Source organism: Staurois parvus, unplaced genomic scaffold (assembly GCF_062004578.1).
Source record: "Staurois parvus isolate SC_StPar_1 unplaced genomic scaffold, SC_StPar_1.0 ptg000019l, whole genome shotgun sequence".
NCBI classification, from domain to species: Eukaryota; Metazoa; Chordata; class Amphibia; order Anura; family Ranidae; genus Staurois; species Staurois parvus.
In genome coordinates, this window is record NW_028317815.1 from 21,768,333 (window position 1) to 21,791,366 (window position 23,034).

General features: G+C 38.8%; 1 protein-coding gene across 10 annotated transcripts in view; it reads right to left on the minus strand.

The window, feature by feature from the left end:
- Positions 1-23,034, minus strand: part of MAGI2 (membrane associated guanylate kinase, WW and PDZ domain containing 2) — a 1,033,722-nt gene that overhangs the window by 161,352 nt on the left and 849,336 nt on the right. The gene's annotated exons all lie outside the window — the stretch shown is intronic.

The following is a 23,034-nucleotide window of genomic DNA, read 5'->3' on the forward strand; positions in this document are numbered from 1 at the left end:
TTCATGCATGTGCTCAAGGAAATGCACATGCATGCAGAATGGTCCACGGAACTATGCACAGAATTAGGACCATTTGCTCATTTACATGAGCCCGTGCGCACGAGCATTAGCATGTTCATGAGTGTGAACATGCATGTTTGAATGGACTTTGGCACCCAGCGGCCTATTTAAAGGCCCACAGGACTCAGGAGTATTGCTGAGTGGTTGTCAGCTCCTTCTGCCTGTGACTTGATTCTGTGCTTATGTATGTATCCTGACCTGGCTTGTTCCTCAACCTCTGTTGCTGGCTCCGACCTGTGACCCAACCTTGCCTCCTGCCTGCTGTGCCAGTGCATGCTCTGCTCACCCGATACTGACCTTGGCCTGACTCTGCGCCTGGCTCCTGATTCTGTACCTCTTCCACACAGTTGTTGCCAACTTCTGCTCACCTGATCATGCATCTGAGATCCTGCATCTGCCAGCTGTCAGTTTGCCTGCTGTTCTGCCTTCAGCTACAAGATATCATGACTCAGATCTCCTACAGGCACCCATGCCACTCATCATCCTGTTATACCCTGTCCTAAACCCCGGGGGAAACAGGACAAGAGGTGTAAGGAAAGCCCTCGTCAACTCAGCCTTGGCCAGGTACATGAAAACTTCTTACCACACAACATCTAATTTCTAAAGTACACTAAGTCTGACAAATGTAACCAACTGATACTGCTGAAACATAAAAAAACAGATGCAGGCTGAAAAATGTAAACATTAATTTTTCTGCATATTATTGTAAATTTGTCAGTGTATTTTTGTTTGGAACCCTCATCTGCCAGTCTGACATATCAGTGTGTGTTCATATAACCATATCTAAAAGAATATGATTTTTTAAACCCAAAAAATGTATGCACCCCTAGGATCAAGAGCCAATATTCTTAAGAAGGGGTATATAGAATTTATAAAAGTGCACAGTACAATTCAAGAGCAATTCTGTGCAAAAATGATGCCATTAAATCAATTAATAAATCTTTGGTGCAAATGTGCAACATGCGATAAATGAGTTTAGTAAAATACACAAAGTTTACATAGTTACATAGTTAGTCTGGCTGAAAAAAGACAAAAGTCCATCCAGTTCAATCATAGAACAAAAAAAAAAAGCTATAATCCTATACCCACAGTTGATCCAGAGCAAAGCAAAAAAAACCCCAGCAAAGCATGATCCAATTTGCACCTGCTGGGAAAAAAATTCCTTTCTGATCCCCCAAGAGGCAATTGGATATTCCCTGGATCAACTTTACCTATAAATGTTAGTATCCAGTTATATTCTGTGTATCTAAGAAATAATCCAGGCCTTTTTTGAAGCAATCCACTGAGCTGGCCAGAACCAACTCTTGAGGAAGTCTATTCCACATTTTCACAGCTCTCACTGTGAAGAAACCTTTCCGTGTTTGGAGATTAAATTTCTTTTCCTCCAGACGTAGTATATTTGATTATTTTCCCAAAGTACTCTGAAAAAACATGATTTCCAGTCTTCAATAAAGTGATAAGCAGCATCAGGTCATTTAAATGCAGATTGCACTCTTTTCTAACACTAGTCATCTCCCCAACAGAAACAAACTCACCAGACTGATGTGCAAGAGTGTTATATGGAAGCTGCCAACAAACTTGGTAGGTAGGAGATTTCCTACTATGCTGAATGAGAGATAGCAGGCAACAGTAAGCAAGTACAAGTATCTATTTCTTGGGTGCAGGGGTAAGGTTACTAGTGAGAAGGCGCAATAGAAACAAAGAAAAAAGAGATATTGGAACCTTTTCTTTTTGGAGTGCGGTGTGGGAAGGTATGCACTAAAAAAGTGTTCTTATACACCAAACTGCTTTTAAATATCTTAGTTATTTTGCTTGTTTTCAAGCATTATGACAAGATAATTTAAAGAAGAAGGATCGAAATATTTCAAAATCAAGTGTGTAAAAGCAATAGAAATTTTAAAATGACTTTCATCCAGCCAGTAAATTTACAAATATTTTTTTGTATTAATGTTAATATGAATATTGGTATGAACAATGTTTGAAAATCTACTAGTCTATTGCTAGCTTTACTTTTCTCAGTATTTATGTTTTCAATAATGTGTTAGCCATTACATTACAACTGGTTGTCAGAGATACCTATAAAAACAACATTGTTCTTTAATGTAATTTGGGTGGGGTGGGGTATTTATGGCATGGTGCTTTAAATGAGGTTTATACAGGCAAAACGTTAAGAGCCACTGATGCAGAAGACAGTCAAGCTTCTGATAATTATTGTGATGTACTGTTTTCAAAGTAAGTAAAAGAAAAAAAAAAAGTTAATTTTATAAAAATACCTTGATAACTCACCACATAATTAATGATCTGTACTAGATTAAATCTACCCAAATCAGTTTTTTTCCAATGTGTCTGAAACCTTATTTGTATATATTCCCTAGAGCTCTGTACATTTCAGACAACTCCATGATTACAGAATTAATTAGGAGATTTAAAACAGTGTATAATACTGCACCATTACAGAAAAAAAATTTAAAAAATACTAATTAAAAGAAATATATAATTTTGATCATTTACATCCATTACATGAATACGAAGGTACAAGAAAGATTTACATGCTACCAGGAGTAAAATGACTAGTTGGAATAATATTTATTTTTTTACATTTAAAAATGTAGCATTCCAGAACATCCATACAAACAATCCATTTTCATGGCCTTAATAGATAAAAACGAATTGGTTATCATCAATTATAGCACTTTCCATATCAGAATTGCTCTTTGCTTTGTCTTCGCCCAAAAAAGCCTGTATAGTGACTGTATCATGTCATCATTTAAATATCTAAGCTGTGCTAAAGAAGTACGTTCTTATTAGTACTTCGTGCCCAAAACAGTTATTTCTGTGCAGAAACAAACATTTTAAATGAATCACCAACAGTTACTGCCAAATAGAATAATTACAATTACTTAAACACAATGGCATTCACACATTTCCACATCAATGGGCATGTATGTTATCACAATATGTTCACAAACTATGGCTGTCTACTGACTGTCAAATATCACCAAGAGAAAAAACTGTCAGTACCAGGCTTATCTGACAGTTTTCTTTACTTCACATTTGTTGAGTTAAAACACATTCCCTTCTACGTACATCACTGGAATTTTAACAAACTTTGTTGCAGATTCCTACCTTGTGCTATTCTGAACAAATTGCTGTTTGTTTGTCTGTGTCCATGTGCAGGGAGATCTGTATGAGAGTGATTTCATAATTATGAATCAGCTGCTGCACCTGCAGGGCTTTAATGAGGAAAATTGCAGGGTCTGCACCTCTTTAGATGGGTCTTCCCTTTTGGGAGTATCACACCAAAAAGAATATTTTTGTTGCATGAGATGCCCAAAATCTGATTTGTATCTTAGTGCAGAAAAAGGAAAATCAATGAACCAATCACACAAGCAGGAAATTACACTTCTGGGGCGTTCTGCACAACATCTGTGGACAGAGCTCATCCAGATTGTATTGCATTTTAAAGAATATTACAGTGAGGCAGATTGAAAAGGAAAGGTGATTTTTAATAGTATTCAATTACAATATGACTTGTGTCTCAAATGTACACAATTTTATTATTCTTTTTTTTTGCTATTTTTTTTCCATGAAAGTGTAGTTACCATTTAAAGCATTATACACATCTGCAAAGCACACCTTAAAGTATAACTACAGGCAAAACTTTTTTTAGTTTTGGAAAGATTGTAGATGGATTAGAACACCAGTCAGTTTGCATGGCTATTTGTGACACCGTTATGGAGATTCTTGCTCTCTCTTTGTCCATGTTACCATTATCGTTGAAAGTGCAAGTAAAAGAAATCCCAAATTTTGGGTTGTCCCCAGAAAAGTAATAGAGGGGAAATTTTCCAACAGGGACACTCGTTTTGGTGATCTGGGGGTCCCCAAGGAATTCCCTTAATTTGCAATTTTCTCACTTCCTGTTTTGACTATGGGACAGGAAGTCCCTAATAGGACATATATGACAATAATTAAACTGGCAGGAGTTATAACCCTCCCTTACTTTATCCAAAATGAAAAAAAAGTTTTGCCTATAGTGCTATTTAATTCTTTCGATTCTGCCTCACTAACTATTCTTATTCTACTGAAGCTTAGTTCTGCCTTTGATACTATAGACAAAAATCTTTTACTATATCACCTTAAAACCATATTTGGAGCCTCAGAATTGGCTCTGAAATGGTCCGCTGTCACTTTGTTTTTCTTGGCGGGTTTCCAGTCTGAAGTTGGTCCAGTCAAGTTTGATGTTCCTCTGGGCTCAATCCTGGGTCCTTTACTTTTTAGCATTTACATGTTTCCACTTGACCAACTGGGCTCAATTGTCACTTCTATGCTGATGACACTCAGATATACACACTAAACCGGATTCTACTTTGGCTGCTTTTCTCCTAACTGTATTTGTGATATAAAAACTTGGATGGGCCACAATTTTCTTCAATTAAATTGTGTCAAGACTGAAATCATGCTTATTGGCACTCCCCAGCAATTATGTAAGGCCAGTGCTGGTAGCCTATTTATCAGTGGCACTGTACTTGAGCTTAAGTCTAAACTGAAAAATCTAGGGGTGATATTTGATGCTAGCTTAACCTCTGATACACATGTACAAAATGTTGTCATTACATTTGTGTTCTCCTGACTTGACTATTGCAATGCTCTACTCGCTGGTACACCTAAATCCACTATTAATTGACTACAAAACATATATATAAAATTCTGCAGCCAGAATCCTGACTAGGTTAGATACAAATGACAGTATTACCCTTATCCTGGAGTCCTTTCACTGGCTGCCCATCTCTTTTTGCACAGACATTAAGATCCTCTTGTTCACCAATAAGGCTCTTCATGGCTTGGCACTCCATTTTCTGCCTGAACTTTCATCAGCATATTCCTCTCGCTCATAATCTCTGCTCCTCAAATTCTGGTCTTCTGTGTGTGTCCCCTACTCACCTACGCTTGATGGGAGACACAGCCTTCTCCAGCTATGCTCCAAAACTCTGGCATTCACTTCCAAAGAACATCAGAGAGTCATCATCTCTAAACTCATTCAAATCAAATCTAAAAACTTTTTTCATTAGACAAACTTTGTCGTAATTGTCCCTTTTTTCTTTTGTTTTATTCTGTGTATTTCTTGTGTTTTTGTCTCTCTTGTCTTTGTAAAGCACTTTGAGAGGCTGCCTTTAAAGGTGCTATATAATATAAAACTTTATTATTGCTATTATAGTTCAGTATATATATATATATATATATATATATATATAAAAAACAAAAATGATGACATGACTTATTTATGCTATGGGGACTTCATGCAAAGAAATACATGGATCAAGCAAATAATCTCCAATGTATTTTCAGTTTAGCCACATTGACTATACTTTATGACAACTTGTCAAGGTGTCATCTCCAAATGATAAAAGACCAAATTTTGAATGCAGCTCAAGTAGCCTGAATAGTTCCATTGCAATTAGGTAATAGCGTACTATAATTAGTGGGTTTACTTTATACTTAGAAATGTACCAGAGGGCCACTTGAGTCACAATACTCATATGCAGGGGTGGGGTCCTGTAACTCTTTTTTCCATGATCTATGAGACATTGCTTCTTTAAGGGGGAACATCACCCAAAAGGTCCACTGTTCCTCCTCATCCCCCCCTCCTCTGTCACAATTACCATTTTTTTTCGGGGGGGGGGGGAGCGGTTGCCTAATTTTGACAGGTACCTGCTACCTTTTTCACTCCAGCCACCTAGGCGATCGGAGTGGAAGTTCGCCTCCCTCCAGCTCTTGGGACAGTGACAGGTCCCAAGTGACCGGAGGACCATTCACAAGGCTCTTTGTGGCTTCTGCTTGCGCAGTGGGCAGCCAGCTCTAAAACTGAAAGAAGTCACAGTTGGCTGCCAACAGTGAAGATGCAGGACCAAAGAGCAGAGAAGAAACCCGCTGGGGTGAGCATGGCACCAGATCCCTGGACAGGTGTGTGGCTGTTTTTTAAAGTTCACCTTTGGGAACATCTTACATGTTCCACCCATTTTTATAACATGTTCCCGATCCTGCAGGTGCCGCCCACTGCCACCCCCTCTTTGAGACAGAAGAACAGGGAGAAGTTCCCCTTACAAGCTGTCAGATTTCAAAAACAGTGTGGCCGTGCGAGGCTCTGCCCACATGGCCACGTCATTCATTCACAGTGTTCTGTGAATGAATGGACTCCAATTCCTAACAGCCTTAGCAGCTGTCAGCTTGTAGTCCTCAATAAACTACGCTGTGGAGCGCCGTGATAGTTTAGTGATTCTTACTGTCAGCAAGTATTGGCTTGCCCGTATGGGATGTACAAGCAAGCAGATACACTGAGTGTGCAGCAGCCCTACATGGCCCCAGCGATCTGCTGGTGTTATGCTTTACAGGCTCCTTACATAAAAAATAATTAATGCACATTTTTGTACCAGCAAAAAATGTGCATATATTATTTTTTGTGGAAAGGTGAACTTATCCAATAAAGGTCAGCAGCTACAGTTTTTGTAGCTGCTGTCTTTTAATTTTCACAGCTGAAGAAGCCGCTTTAAGCTCCCTTATGTACAGCTTCATTATGCACAACCTTTTGCCATTTTAACTCTGTTGCATTGTTAACCCTACTCTGTACCTGTGAGTAATGATCAAGTTAAAGAAATCCTTTGTATGATACTGATGCTATACTGCATGATAATTCTACCTAAAGTGTTACTAAACACACATCAATAAAATCTGTCTGTATATGCAGTAAAGCATGCTTGTTATACTCACTGTGGGACTTGAGTTATAATCCTCTGTATTGTGTAAAAAGGCTGTTTGTTCCCATCTTCTCCGATCCTCCCATTCTTACATGCTTCCCATTTTATCTCCTGATAGAACAGAGCCTCAGGGACGTTCTGCACATGCTCAGTTTAGTGTGTACTGCTAGAGAGTTTTTTCTTTTTCTTGGGAGAGTACATGTGATCAGCACAGGGCCAATCAGCACTGTCCAGACAGAGGGTCAGGGGTTATGCAATCTTATAGGGCAATCAGAAGAGAATGAATACGCCTCCTACAGGCTTTAACGAGTGCTCTGCTGGACACTGATTGAAGTCACAAGACTGCTCTAATTGCTGATGAGAAAAGGTATTTTGCAGTTTATATTTACTAAAATAATTGCATTTCCATGTTCTGTGTACTGTGGGAGACCAGATATAGTGAATGCAGGGTCCTGGGTTTAGCAACACTTTAATGATATTGCATTGCCTTGGCAAATAAAATATACAACCTCAGAATTTTGAAGGAGAGTGAACCTAGTTTCTGTAGTACTGGATTACCACACAACTGATTTCTCCTTGTTTAAAGCTGAACTCTGGGCAGAATTTTTAATACATGCATATTTTCGAGTTTCTTCACTTCAAAGAATATATTCTTCTTCTCATGCATAAGTATTGTGACAGTAATAAACTCATACTTCCTTTCCATAGGGACAGGCTTCTTGTCCCACACAAATCTATTATATATGTTTGGTGGCTGCAGTGCCCTCTTTCCCCATGGCCAGCAGTGTTGTAACTTCCCCACTCTAGTTCTCATTCAGAAAGCACTGAGGTCATTCTGTATCTGCTCTGTATAGTGGACACACCTGGGAGTTTCAGACTTCTGGTCTGAAATTCCCAGTGTTATTTTCTTGCTAGGCCAGGATCAGGGGGGGACTGACCATTCAAGCACTCGGGCACTGCCCGAGGATCCAGGATCAGTAGGGGGCCCCATGAAATGCCCCTGGGACCTTTCATAGACTTTTTTTGGGTGTTTGAGTGTGGGCGAGGACACATGGGCCCCATGATCCCCTATTACCCACTGGCCCCATGAGTTGTCAGTCCGCTCCTGGCCAGGAGACTCCTGGTCTGTGACTGTGTGCAATGAAGTGGGCATGTAATGATGTTTGATGTGTACGAGTACACAAGCTCATCCACTGGCAACATTTACATGAACCGCCCAAAAAAGTGCCATTCCCTACAATTTCACAGTGAGTATAACAAGCATGCTTTACTTCATATACAGACTGATTTTACTGTTGTGGGTTTAATATCATATTAAACAGCAGGTCTACCCAAAACAGTTTCCAAGCAATTACACAAACATGCAATCACATGTCATATCTATTGTAACGTAAAACAGTTGTATACCTTTCCATTGAATACATTGAAGCTTACCACTCCTTAATTGTGGTGGCTGCATTCTTTTTCTTTTTTAGGCATTTCCCCTTTTTTCACCTGCTGTTTCAGCCAATTGCACACTTTCTATCTTAGAGTGGCTCCACACTGGATAGAGGAACAATGGAGACACACCTTTGGACAGCAGCATTGTGGATAGTGTTAATGCCCTAGCAATTTTAGAATGAACACATTAAAGCCAAACTCCAGCAAATACTTTTTAAGCAGTTACAGCAACATTTTTTTTTCCTTTTTGGATAAAGGTTTAACTAAAATGAGTAGAATCTGACCGTTGTATGTACCCGTCAGTGATAAATGGTTTGTCCCAACCCCCTAACTATTTTGGCTGGACCGCTTGGGTTGGTAAATTAAGTTGAAAACAGATAAAAACAGAGTAAAACGACCTAAAAAAAAAAGAAAACAAATGCAGCCATCCCATTTAAGTACAGGTAAGCTGCAATATAATATACAGTAGTTTCTTTTTAGGATGTACTGTATACAGCTTTAAGACTATAGTATGCAACCACTTGCCTTTATGGCTACACAAAACCAAAAAAGTGGAAGTGAAACATCCCATTCAATTACATAACTCAGTTGAGATATTTAAAGCCACAGAGCCATTTGGGGATGTGAAGAAGGCTTCACAGAGCCATTTGGGGATGTGAAGAAGGCTTCACATCCCCAAATGGCTCTGTGGCTTTAAATGTCTCAACTGATTTATATAATTGAATGAGGTTTTGCTATAAAATGTCTACAATTGTTATACAATTTGTTTGTATGATCTATAGAAGAACTGCGGATACATTTCAAATTTCAAAAGATCCACTGTCTGTTTGTTCACCAGAATTGGGGCAACATATGTTGCCAACTTGTGTTGTGTATGATACGTCTGAAAAAGTCAGCATAGACTGTGACAGAAGCTTTAGCACACATAACACAACTTAATAACCTTTTATTACTGTTTTTGTCCACATTGTGAAAAGCAATTCAATATAACAAAGATATAACTTCTACTTCTTTTTTGCTTCCCTAATGAAATATTATCATGCTTGGCAGCAATCCAGCTGAAAACTTCCCAAGTGTAAATGAAGACAGAATTGGAACAATTGCTGTTTCTCCCCACGGTTCCCACTTTCCGATGTGCCAGAGCTTGGTTTAACAGCGTGTGTCACTGAAAGGCAGAGCAAGATAACTTGAATCCCCCCTTGCGCTCACGACGGATTTTCTTTTAAACAGCTATAGAAAAGAAATTGGCAGCTGTCTATGTCTCAGAAAATGCTGCATAAATGAGTGAAAGCCTTCTATGTGGCACACATATATGAAATGTGGGCATCATATTGCTGTGAAATTTCTGTAAGTATTATTTAAACCTAGGCACAAAATTAAATTAAAAATGCATTTTTATGTGAAGAAAACTGCACAAATGCCACATATAACAATGATAGAATGTCAAATCCATGTTGTGGTTATGTATGCCTGATAAATAGTTAAAGAAAAAAGTGAACACCTATTTACAAGTGTATGCTTTTTATGGATAAAATGAATAATGAGCTCATCAAAATTTTGAGACTGCTGTAGAAACAAAGGGTTGTTATCCCACCTTCTCCTAAAGTGCTGCTGAAACAACTAGCCTTTGTATACACTTTAGTTTGGTCTAACAGTAGTCCCCATGCTCTGATTGCATGCAGTAATATACGGACTGTACATTTATTGCTATTTGTGTTTCCATTTGTGATTTCCTCTAATGTCCTGTCCAAGTGACCTCTCTCTGACCAAACTAAAGAAAATATTTTGACTGGAATTACTTTTTTGCATTCAGTGCAGATGCCTGCACGCAACATAAATAAATACAATGCAAAAAGTTTAAAGTGATTCTAAAAGCTTAATATTTTTAAAATAACAAACATGTCATATTTACTTGCTTTGTGCAGTGGTTTTGCACAAAGCAGTCCAGAATCTCCTCTTCTAGAGTCCCCTGACGGCACTCCTGGCCACTCCTTCCTGTCAGCTGCCCCCACAGCAAGCAGCTTGCTATGGGGCACCCGAGCAAGCGCACTCCCTAGCCACTGCTCCATGTTCCCATTCACACACTGAGCCACAGCTCAGTCCTACCCCTTTCTCTTCTCATTGGCTCACTGGCTATGATTGACAGCAACGGGAGCCAACGGCTCCCACTGCAGTTTTGGTCAATGAAGAAAGGGAGTCCCGGGATAGCCGAGACTCCAGTGTACATTGCTGGATCTAGAGGGGCTTAGGTGAGTATTAGGGAGTGCTGGGGGGGGGGTGCTGCACAGAAAAGTTTTTCACCTTCATGAATAGAATGCAGGTAGAGGTAAAAAAACCTTGAGCCTTTACAACCACTTTAATTTGGGTTTTTGTTTTTTTGGGAGGATTTTGTTGAACTGACTGGTATTTATTACTTCCCACTTGTAACAGCTGCCAGATAAAATGATACAAAATACAAATATATATGGAAATCGTGCTTAATCTGTGGGGCCGCATATACACGGAAATATGTTTGTGCTGGGAACATGCTGCACACCCAGCTCCCAGCACAGAAACAGGGTTTTCACAGAAAGCCCTGGGGCCTGTACTAATGATTGAAAACTGGGAGGCCTGGTTCCCAATCACCTGAACGCTGTGATAACTTCTAATGAGCTGTCACAGTGATCAGTCACTGTACAGCCTGCTCCTGTGTTTTTTTCTCCTTGAAAATACATTGCATCTTTTTCTCCATGCTAGAGGAGAAAATTGTAAACAAACAAACGTGTTTGTTAAAAAAAAAAGAAAAAGAAAAAATAACTAGGTCGGAGTTTGATCTAGGTCAGGATCAGAGGTTAGTGTTAAGGTTAGGGTCAAAGGTCACGGTCAGATTCAAAGATTAGGCACAGTGTATTTTTGGTAAAACATTTTTTAAAATAGTATCAGTGTCAGTTAGTGGCATTGTGTTAGGTAGGATGAAAAAAAGCAAAACTCACACTATTTGCGTGCCCTACTATGGGTAGAAATAACAAATAACACACCCATATGTGACATCAATATGATTGTCAGGAGCAAAATTATTTATTTTGCATTTTCTTTGGAAGTAGGTTATGGTAATAGCAAGAAATATACTGCTAAATTTTACAAAATTGTGTTTTTGTTTTTTACTATTTTGTGCCAGTTTTCCTTTTATAATAAAAATGGAGATATCCATTACCATTTACCACTAAATGAAAGCCCAATGTTTCTAGAAAAACCGTGGTATAATTCACCTGGATATATTAAGCCAGTGGTTCTCAACCTGTGGGTCGTGACCCCTTTGGGGGTCGAACGACCCTTTCACAGGTGTCCCCTAAGACCATCAGAAAACACATATTTCCGACGTGTAAAGAGCAGCTACTGTGTAGAAAGCAGCTGCTGTGTTGAAAGCAGCTACTCTGTTAAAAGCAGCTACTGTGTTGAAAGCAGCAGTATTGGAGGTAAAACGACACTCATGAATTATAATTACTGGGTAAATCATTTTATGGTTGGGGGTCACCACAACATGAGGAACTGTATTAAAGGGTCACGGCATTAGGAAGGTTGAGAACCACTGTATTAAGCAGTTATGATGATATGGACAGTTTTACCAACACATGTCAAAGTTGCAGAACTGTATTCAGGCATTAGGATTTGTGTTGCCTTCATCATGAAGAGGTTAACACACTGATTTTCTAATTTAACCAACAAACAAATGTGATAATATTGAGATATCTGCCATGAAAATAAACCACTACATTTAGGAACTATGGGGCCTATTCACTAAAACTGAAGAGTGCAATATCTGGTGCAAGTCTGCATAGAAACCAATCAGCTTTCAGGTTTTATTGCCAAAGCCTAACTGAACAAGCTGAAATAATGTATAAATACTGTATAATAAATACTGTATAATAAATTAGAAGCTGATTCTTGTACAGTTTTAGTAAATCTACTAATCAATTTGCCAAACTCCTAGCCTTCTATGGAAGGTATATAGATGATATTATCATTTGGTGTGGCACCCTAGATATCTTCTCCTCCTTTGTATCCCATCACAACAACAACTCTTTGGCCCCTTTCAAACGGGCCTTCCGTATGTCTGTTTTTCATCTGTCTGTTTACGGATGAAAAACAGACACCCATGTATTTCTATGGACTAGTGGATGTAAACGGATGATCATCTGTTTACATCCGTTAACGTCCACATCCGTTGACATCCGTGGTTTTTGAACAGAAGAAAACCCTATTTTTCTTCCATAAAAAAAAATAAAAGAAACAAATGAAAAATGGATGTAAATGGATGAAAAATGGATGTAAATGGACAAAAATGAAGGTAAACGGACAAATGGTCCGTTTTTGCATTGGTAAAGGATGTTAAAAAATTAATGTAAACTGATGAAAAACGGATGTAAACTGATGAAAAACTGAAGTAAACTGTTGAAAAACGGATGTGAACTGATGAAAAACTGATGTGAACTGATACATTTTTTCTTGGAAAAAATTTGACTGAACTGATGAAAAAAATGGAACGTCCATGTAAAAGAACCCTTAAGGTTTCTAATTCACTTCTGTGTTTGATTCTGCCAAATTAGTCTTTTTGGACCTGCAATTGTGGCATGATGGTGATACAATTGTGACACATAATTACTGCAAATCTACAGTGTTAAACTCCTACCTGCATTACAGCAGTTGCCACCATCTGGCAATTAATATAGTGGTCAATTTAATCGATTTAGATGGAATTGTTTGTTATTTGATTATCTCACACATGGCCAAATCTTGTTAAATACATTTAAAGAAAAATGCTATGCTGTTAATCTAATTTCAGAAGCACAAACCAAACATCTATCTGTTCTTCCAAAAATAAATTAGTCAGTCATTTCAATTCAGTTATATTTATTACTGGTTTAATAATAAATATAGGGATATTTTAGGTATTACACTGGGGTATTTTATATCTTGATCCTAAACTTGGCCCACTATTACCTTAGCCCCTACAGTTGCTTTCAAGCAGGCCCGCACACTGAAAAATATTCTAGCCCCTAGTACATTAACATCACATAACAAAAAACCAGATGCCTCTTCCGATATCCGTTCTTACTTTGACAACAGAAACAGGCATCATTCAATGTTGCAAAAGGCATCATTCAATGTCACGGATGATCCACTTTTTTGGACAATAAGGGAAATGAATATGTAATAAAACAGTTCGTCACATGTTCATCTGAATATGTTATTTATGTACTATGATGTCCGTGTAAATTGTTACAGGTTGGGCGCACAAAACATACCTTATGTAAACAGGTAGGTATATACCGCCAACTCATTACAGAAGGTTGCTTAACAAACAAACTTAGTGTTCCCTGTCAAACATTAGTGTTCCTTGTTAACAAACTTAGTGTTCCCTGTCACTTCCTACAATACCATGACAAAGATTTTAGGAAAATGGAAGTCATGGCTATAGAGTGCATTAATGACAGGTCCTTCACCTTGAACAGGGGCAGACTGACCATTTGGAAACTCGGGCACTGCCCGAGGGCCCGGGATCAGTAGGGGGCCCCATGAGATGCTCCTGGTACCTTTTTCATAGGCTTTTTTGAGTTTGGGCAAGGACACAGGGGCCCCGTGATCCCCTATTGCCCGGGGGCTCCTTGAGTTGTCAGTCCGCCCCTGACCTTGAATGAAAGATTTCCCCTTCCCTGCAGAAGGGAACATTTTGGGATTTTCAAATTAGGCTCTATGGTACATGATGGGTTAAATGAAGATCCAGAAGTACACAGTGTGATGCCATTTATTATTTTTTATTATATATGTCAAAATGCACTTTTATATCTGATTAATTTATATTTCACTGTGATTGATTACAGGACCAGGCTGTTGTGGCAGAGACTAACAACTTACTAGTTGCATGTGCCTTTAAGAATATTCAGCTTTTCTCCCTCCCATGCCCACCCCATTTCTGAGGTTAGAGATTAACATTTCAGTCCTTGATTGCCATTTGACTGTGAAAAAGCACTATATGTGCAAAATGAGTCATCATGGCAACCAGTATTCTTTCAGGAAGCCCTGCGCACTGTGCTACACTTCTTTGAGGATCTGGGACTCCTGTTTTGGCTCTCCTGCAGTCCACCTGAGCTCACTTCCGATGCTCGGGTCCTGGAAACATCGGGATGAGATCCCCAGTCTGCTGATGTTATATTGCATCTCCAATCCACCACTGGCAACTACCATCAGACCACAGTATCTGGAATGCGATTTGTACATCTCCAGGCAATTGGTTTGCTTCCCTCAGTGCCCAGTGTCATTTCAAGTAAATTGGCACTTTATCTCTGCCACCAGCATGGTTCAAAAGCTACACTGACTTATTGATTTCATCAGCCTGTTTTTAACAGAATTTTTAATATATTGGCTTAATAAACATATTCTTTATATGGACTATCAGTTTGTGGATTTTGATAAAACTTGATGCACAAGTTCATTGGTTGATTTAGCACCATCTTGTGGCCCTCCATCAGTAAAACTATCTGTTTTAGTACTATATAGTAAATCTACTCCTATCTTACTAGGATATGACTGGTATCCATCAACGATCTAAATGACTGAATGCCACATGCCAATGACTATAAGGGGTTAATCACTCCTAGCCCTCAATCTCTCAGTCAGCTTTCACACATGCTACCAGAGCATGCTGAGTTCAATAATTGCAATGAAAATACAAAAGTCAAAAATTCTCCACTTTGGCAAGCACAGGGTTAACACAAACACACTGCCAGTCCACAATCAGATTTTAAAGCCAAGCTCAGGGATAAGTGAATATTGTTTAACCACTTCTCTACTGGGGCATTTTTTTGCTAATTCTTTGCACACATGTTAAACTCTGCATTTATTGCTGGAATATACTGTACCTTAAACCCCCAAGCAATTTTATATTTACTAAAAGTAGAGACTCTTTAAAATAAAACGGTTGCAGTTGCAATTTTTGTTATGTTGCATGATATTTGTGCCACTGTTTATCAAATGCATGTTTTAAGAAAAATACATTAAATGAATTTTAGTGCAAACTCAACCCAATACCAATTATTTTTTTGTGAAATATAAAAGATAGAGTTGCATCAAGGAAATAGATACCAAACATGCCAAGCCTTACAATTGTATGCACCCTGACATTCACAATGACACCTCACATGTGTAGCTCAATGTATGCTTACATATGCGTACACATCCTAGGCTGCATGTTTGCATGGGGGTTTGTATTGGGAGGGGGTGCTTACATTTTTTTATATTACACCCTGCACTTGCATGTCACTTCTGAGTTCACTACTCACAAGGAATATTGAGAAACTGATGCTCCAGTATCAACGCCTGCTCTCTTAGATACCACTGGTTACCACAGTACTGGGTTTCCCAGAGGAATGGGAGGAATGAGAGAGCCCAGGAAGCACCACAGGCAGTGGAAGAGTATTCTTACTTGAATCTTGGTGTGCTTTGTGTGTTTTTGCACAGTAATCCAGTGTAAAGCTTCCGGTAATAAAGACTGTTCACTGATATTCTCACTCCTTGTGCTGCCATCCTACAGCACTGCTCTCTGTATAGGCTATATACAGCAGAGTGATAATGTTGCTGCTTTTTATATGATAATTCCTGGATTTGCAAAGGCATTTGGTGTACACAAAGTACAGTTATATCTTCTGTGGCTATTGAGAAATATTTTCAAATCAAAGTTTTTGTGTCTGCAGTTCATCTTTAGCAAGGCTTGTGATTGATAGAGCATCAAGGACAACGATTTAGCTTTTACACGTATCACACACTGTACTGTGCAAAAGTTTTAGGCAGGTGTGAAAATATACTGTTAATTAAGAATGCTTTCAGAAATAGAAATCTTAATCTTTAACAAAATGAATAGAAAATGAACATAAGAGATATCCAAATCAAATCAATATTTGGTGTGATACCTACCTTCAAAATAGCATCAATTCTTTAATTCTTCTAGGTACACTTGTACACAGTTTTTGAAGGAACTCAGCAGGTAGGTTGTTCCAAATGTCTTGGAGAACACAGCACAGATCATCTGTGGATGCAGGCTGCCTCAAATCCTTCTGTTTCTTCAAGTAATTCCAGACAGACTCGATGATGTTAAGATCAGGGCTCTGTGGGGGCCAAACTATCACTCTCAGGACTCCTTGTTCTTCTTTATGCTAAAGATAGTTCTTAATGACATTGGTTGTATGTTTTCGGTTCCTGCCTGTGGCTCCTCAGGGACAAAATAATCCTCCAACAATTTGTGAGACTTCATCAGATAGAGCCTCCATAGTGGAAGACTCATCGCTACAGCTTCAGGCATGTCACACAGTGACTTAGGAGGGGAAGACATTGAGGTATGCCTAAAGCCTCTGTGATCAAAGTTTCAAATGATCCCATAAAATCTATCATAGCTGCCGAGAGCTCCTCCCTTGAGAAGGCAGAGGAGGGGGGGCAAACCTGATGGAGCTATAAAGGATGCCCAGGGGGCATACGGACTCAATGCAGGCTGTCACTGCCAGGTCCATCTGGAGGGGCATTGTTAGTTGCCATAAGCATATGAATTCTGTAATTCACTGATGTTTTCAGCCAGTTAACAATTTATAGAAAGGTTCATTTAATACTTTTGACAATTTATTTTCCTTGCTGGAAATAGTTGTAATTTTATGTTCATGACAACATGCTTTTGAAGGTTGTTAATTCAGCTTGAGCATTTAACAATGTCAGCAGCCTACATATGCAGGCCAATATACTTCAGATGTTGATTACGGTGATTTTATATCAGTCCCTTTTTTCGTAAAAGATTTTTCATCAGTGTATTTAGGAAAAACATCTTTGTATTTAGAAAAAACAATCTGTTACGACCTCAAAAAGGCAGATATATTTTTTAAAGAAAGGCATTTCAGATAAATTTCAGTGATGCGCCGACACTACACTCTAACTTTGTTCACCGTTGCTGTAAGCTGGATGAGGGTTTTTTTCCTCATAAAACAACTTCACAACCACAAATGTATTTTGCTGTATCACAGAGCACTGAATGAATCAGAAATGCCTGGTTTGTATTTTTTTTTGCTTAAAAGGTGTTATTATTTTAGGGTATTAAAAGGTATTTATAATGTTCTTTTTTAATCTATACACAAATGTTTTACCTTTCATTTTAAACTGAATGGGTTATTTTACAAGGTGAGGGTTTACAATCACTTTAATGTATATTAAAAAAGGTACAAACAGAAAATACAATACAATGTAGAGATCTAAAATTATTTTATAATGCATTATTTAATTTATTGTAAAAGAACTGCATGTTAGTTGTTTAAACAATTTTCTCATCTTATTCAATAGCACTGATCAATGCAAATTTTATTATCACACAGAACAGGTGAACATTTAAATGATTTATAGCATCACTATGCTCAACATCAGCACTATGATTCACACATTCTGTACACTTATAATTGGATGGCAATTGGTGCCTGCTGAAGCAAGTATCCGCTATATTCTGGATTTATTACTTCTTGTTCAAACACATCATGCATTGCTACAGAATTCTGAAAGGATGTCTCTACCAACATAAATTAAACTTATTGAAAATGGTGGCTTTCTTATGCCACAAATCAACTCATTGTAGCAGTGAAGGGGGAAATGCTTAGCAGGTGGAAATCTTGCGTGTTTATACCCAGACACCAACTAAGATTGTTACATAAAAAGCACAACAGTTTTAATTACTCAACTCTCAAATTTCAAATATGCTATTTGAATCTGCATTTTAGATAAGTCATACTAGATACTGTGGGGTTTATTTACTAAAGCTGGAGAGTCCAAAATCAGACTCCCTTCTGCATAGAAACCAATCAGCTTCCAGGTTTTATTGCCAAAGCTTCATTGAACAAGCTGAGGTTAGAAGCTGATTGGTTTCTATGCAGAAGGGAGTCTGATTTTGGACTCTCCAGCTTTAGTAAATAAACCCCTGTATGTCACCAGTTTCAGACATTCACACTTTTAAGAGTTAAAGACTATACTTCAATAACTATTAAGATGATGAAGATTAAATTAGAATTAAATATCCACATGGTAGCTATCAATGCATATGACTGATGTATTTTATTTAGGGCTAAGCTACAAGGTCAATTTTATTCTCATGTTATTTAGCAATTTTATCACTTGTTGGCTATTTAAAATATGGAGTACATTGTTTTTAATGCATTGTAGCACAAATGACTGTTCATTAATCACTTGGTAGGTTACATTTGTCTGTGCAGCCTAAACGCAAAGGTGAACATATAAGGGGTTTTGGCCAATTTTATTTAAAACTTTTAAAATGTCCATGAACTGATGTTTTTTTTGTGTTTTAATAACTTGTTTAAAATATTGACTATGTAAAACTTTTTATAACATCCTGTTTGCAAAGCATGCTGAAGTTTATAATTAGAAAGCCCAGTGTTACCTGTATGTTTTCTGGCAAACTGCACTGAGATTTTAAGATTTTGCAATATCTAGCAAATAGGGAGGGGGTTGTCCCCCAGTAAGACTTAGACAACTTGGACAATTAGATCACTTTGCTACTGAGACATTATCCATGTGGTAAAATAATATAATTAATGAATGGATAGTTTGAAATAAAGAATTAAATCTTTCAGTATGAAAGCGATTTAATCTCTTGTTCTAGTATGATCAATTCCTCAGCAAAACACCTCCTGAGACTCTAGAAATGGCACTGCCTTTGTAGCCTGAAAATAGCAGTGTTCATCATTTAATTCTGCAATTGCAAGATACAATTAAAGTATCAAAAAAAAAAAAAATAATCTGCTCATTGGTCAACTTAACAACTTCCCATCCATAGTACGTACTCGAACATCCTTGGGTGGGAAGAGTGATATCATTCTTTACAGCAGGCGATTGTGTTTGTTGTAAAAGTAATCTGAGCAGCTACAGAATGGCTGGATTACTTTTACAGATGGTGGAAGTGGGTCTGGAGCAGCCTTTACTGGGCTCTCCCATGCGATCGGGGAGCATGGTAAGGATGCATCTGGCTGCATCCTGTTTCTGAGACACAGTGGGAGGAAAGAATGTTGTTCCTCACACTATGTGACATCAGAAACCGGAAGCGACAAGGATTTCCAGTTTTGGTCTTCAACCTCTCACTCTCCATGGGCACCTTTCCCTCCCCACTCAAACATGCACTGGTTACCCCCATCCTCAAAAAACCCTTGCTGGACCCCACCTGTTTGAATAACTTGAATAAGACCCATCTCCCTGCTCCCATTTGCCTCCAAGCTTCTCGAGCGCTTTGTTCACAACCGTATGAACTGCTACCTCACCAACAACAACCTTCTTGATCCCCGACAATCTGGCTTCCGCCCACAACATTCCACAGAAACTGCCCTACTAAAACTCACTAATGACCTACTAACTGCTAAAACCAATGGCCATTACTCCATACTCATACTCCTTGAACTTTCCGCTGCCTTTGACACAGCCGACCACCCGCTCCTTCTCAGTAAACTCCACTCCATCGGCCTCCGTGACTCTGCTCCTTTCTGGTTCTCCTCTTACCTTTCTCACTGCACTTTCAGTGTCACATACAACTCCTCCTCCTCCGCTCCACTTCCTGTTTCTGTTGGGGTACCCCAAGGTTTTGTTCTTGGGCCCCTCCTTTTCTCTCTCTATACCTCCTCCCTGGGCCAACTGATAACCTTCCATGGCTTCCAATACCACCTCTATGCCGATGACACCCAGATCTATCTCTCCACTCCCCAGCTCATCCCCTCAATCTCCTCACGTATCACAAATCTACTGAGCGACATATCAGCATGGATGTCACATCACTACCTTAAACTCAATGTTTCAAAAACTGAGCTTGTAATATTTCCTCCTCCCCGATCCCCCACTCATGACTTTACCATTAAGATCAACAGCACAACCATTGGTCCTTCCCCTCATGCCAGGGTGCTAGGCGTAATCCTAGACTCTGACCTCTCCTTTGGGCCCCACATCCACTCACTGGCTAAATCCTGCCGCCTCAACCTCAGGAACATTTCCAAAATCCGCCCCTTCCTGACCAATGACACCACAAAACAACTTATCCACACCTTGGTTATATCCCGCCTCGATTACTGCAACTCTCTCCTCACTGGTCTACCGTTACACAGGCTATCCCCCTTTCAGTCTATTTTGAATGCTGCTGCTAGACTCATACACCTTACCAACCTATCAGCGACTGCTGCCCCTCTCTGCCAATCCCTCCACTGGCTTCCACTAACCCAACGTATAAAATTCAAAATACTAACCACAGCTTACAAAGCCATCCACAACACTGTCCCTAGCTACATCACCAATCTCATCCACAGATACCGCCCAAATCGCCCACTCTACTCCTCCCATGATATCCTCCTCTCTAGCTCCCTCATCACCTCCTCCCACGCTCGCCTCCAGGACTTCTCCAGAGCCTCTCCCATCCTCTGGAACTCCCTACCACAGCATGTTTGGTCAGCTCCCACCCTGTCTGCCTTTAGGCGATCTTTGAAAATTCACTTCTTCAGGGAAGCCTACCCCCACCTCCACCTAAGAACTGTACTTGAATCACCTCCACCAGATCATCCCCCGCAGCTATCACCTTTTGTATCACCTCCCCCTTCCTTTAGATTGTAAGCTCCACAAGCAGGGCCCTCCTATTCCTTCTGTACTGAAATGTATTGTACTTGTACTGTCTCCCTTATATTGTAAAGCGCTGTGCAAACTGTTGGCACTATATACTGTAAATCCTGTATAAAAATAATAATATTAATGTAAAAAAGCCATTACTGGCTTGAACAAGCATCATATAACACCGATCTTGGTACGATCTGATGCTCGGAAGCCAGAGGAGACATCTGGGGTCTAATAGACCCCAGATGTCTCAGTAAAGTGGACTTGTCATGACAAGGAATGTTTACATGAAAATTCATAACATGAAAGGGACAGTGTAAAAGATAAATAAATAAATAAAATAAATAATAAAATGTAAAAAAAAGTTAATAACTGCTCCCATCCCACTGTATCGGTCCCGTTTGTATATGTAAATGGTGATCGCACGACACATGTGAGGTATAGCCGCTAACGTCAGAGCGAGAACCAGCTGGCACCAGACCTCCTGTGCAACTCTAAACTGGTAAAAAGTAAAGGCTTTAAAAGCATTGCCTATGGAGATTTTTAGGTACCATAGTATGGTGCTGTTCCACGGGCGTATGCAATTTTAAAAAGTGTGACATGTGGTATCTACTTACTCAGCGTAACATCATCTTTTATATTATATCAGAACAGATATAATGTTATAATAGGTATTATACTGTGTTTTTGTACATTAAAATTCATTAAAATTTATTTTTTCCTAAAACAATTTGTGTTTGAAAAACCGATGAGTAAATACTGTGTGACATACAAATATGCAACACACACCATTTTATTCTCTAGGGCCTCTGATTAAACAAATATATAATGTCAAGGGTTCTAAGTAGTTTTCTAACAAAAAATTATGTTTTTTACATGTAGGAGAGGAATGTCAGAATTGGCCCGGAATGGAAGAGGATAAAATACAAAAATAGCAATTTTGTATTAAATCAATGTCTCAAATAAAAGCCACCTTATATGTCCTTAAAAAAATTCAAAATCATTAATTAGGGTTATTGCCAAATTATCCGCACATATCTAAGCTGCTACATTCAGCCTGGGCATCTAGGCATCAAGACCACTGGAGTTAAGAACATACATAAACAAAGTAGTAAAAAAAAAAGTTGGTGTGAATGATAGGTAACAAGAAAAAAAGAAAAAAACTAAAAAGAAAGAAGTGGAAAGGAAGAAAAATAAGAGGAAGGAAGGAAGGCAGGAAGGAAGGAAGGAAGGAACCGACTACTTATTTACTATTTCTTGACATTCCACTTGCACTCTTAAAGTGGTTCTACAGTATAAGTGTTTTTACCTTAATGCATTCTCTTCATTAAAGTAAAAAACTCCCCACTAGTTGTTCCTTCTCCCATCCCAACACTTGCCTTCATCCTCTCACTGATCCAACACCATCCTGACTGCATCACCACTCTCCTCTCTTCTTGGATTCACAGAAGACACTGAGAGCAGTGGAAACCTTATGCTCCTGCTTCTGTCAGTCAAACTTCTCTGAGGAGGTAGCAGGGCATGGCTTGCTGGTGCTGTGTGTCTATGGATGCACACAGCCTGGCTTGGGAGTGTGCCCACATGGGGGCTACCTTTGCACACATTTAGCTAAGGGGACACACATGGGAAGATGGAGCTGAGTGCACAGTTGGGTTACTGCCAAAGAGGAAGTAAGGGACCACTTTGTGCAATATTGTCAAAAAATATAGCCAAAAAAAGACTTTCATATCACTTTAACTTTTCCTCACATAATACCTTATGGAAAATACATTCAACAGGATCTCAGATACTGTACTCAAACTAAACACAACCCTTCCAAACTAAGTAAAAAAATACCCAAAATGAAAGTGTGAGACATACTAATAATCAACAGCTATATTGTAAACAAATCAAACCTAAAAGATATAAATAAAACAACAATACAGCACTAATAAAAACAAAAAAATAATCTATAAATTCTTATGTGATGCATTTGGTGTAAGTGCAACATGTACACAAAAAATATATATGTATATATGCAACAAATATCCAATTTTGTATAGTCCTTACATTTCCTCCACCAAACAAATTAATTGAATTAATATGTGCATCTGTAAAAAAGATCCAATGGTGTATAGTCTTTAAA